This window comes from Neopsephotus bourkii, unplaced genomic scaffold (genome assembly GCF_033783945.1).
Source record: "Neopsephotus bourkii isolate Nb327-2 ecotype Australia unplaced genomic scaffold, CSIRO-AGI_Nbou_v1 NB_1825, whole genome shotgun sequence".
NCBI lineage: Eukaryota > Metazoa > Chordata > Aves > Psittaciformes > Psittacidae > Neopsephotus > Neopsephotus bourkii.
The window spans coordinates 7,022,254-7,023,222 of NW_026902298.1; positions in this window are offsets into that span (position 1 = coordinate 7,022,254).

Sequence of the window (969 nt, forward strand, 5' to 3'; positions counted from 1 at the left end):
GGTGTGTCTTCCACTGCTTATTGAAAGGAACCAGCCACAAAACACACAACAAGAACAAGAAGCGTCTATCATGAGAAACAAGTCATATGCATTGAATGCAATCGAAGCTGGCAGCAGGAAAGAGCTAGCACTATAGTGTAAGGGAACAGGGAAACATAACCCTGTAGGTAACAACATGAGATGGCCACTTTGCCTTCTGGGAGCGGCCGTCTCAGTTCTGGGGTGTAAGTGAAGCAAGCATCTTGGGGCTCCCTGCCCCAACCTGGAAATGGGTTTCTTTGTTGGTTTTTAATGACTATGGTTAGCCGGTACCAGGTGGTGGCTGGCCTCTGATACTGGCTCTGTCCTCACAGGAGAAATAGGCATAGCTCAGTTCAGTCAGATGCCTTGGTTAGCTCAACTGATGTGTGGGACTAATTACTTGGCTCTGATAGGGAAGAAACTACAACCAAGCTTTGTATAAGGGAGCACTGTAAATGTTGGTGATTTTGAATTTTTTATGGATTTGTAAATTAACGATGTCTTAACACTTTAATTTTCATAAAATGTAATGATACTTAAGCTAAGTGTTTAATTTCTATTTCTCAGTTATTTTGGTCTTAGTGGCTAAAATAATCCACCTTGGAGTTGAAACTGAAGATCAGTGAAGTTGGTTCCATTTTGTGATGGTTTTCACAAGTTTTGTAGCATTTGTACCTGTGGAATTTGTTTCCATGTGTTTTTAGTATCAAATGCAATATTAGTTGTGCTGTTCTCCAACCCCCACTCAAGAAGACGGTCATTTGTATTACAGTAGCACCCGAATGCCTCAGCGAAGCCAAAATGAGGTAGATGTAAATATGACAAAAGGTTGTTCTCCCCACACATCCTGTGACTTGATTTTAATTAAGATGCTGAAGCTTCCAATGAAGACATTGGAAAACTGCCCTGGTTTGCTGTTGGACAGTTTTGGGAGAGCAACGTTCAGTT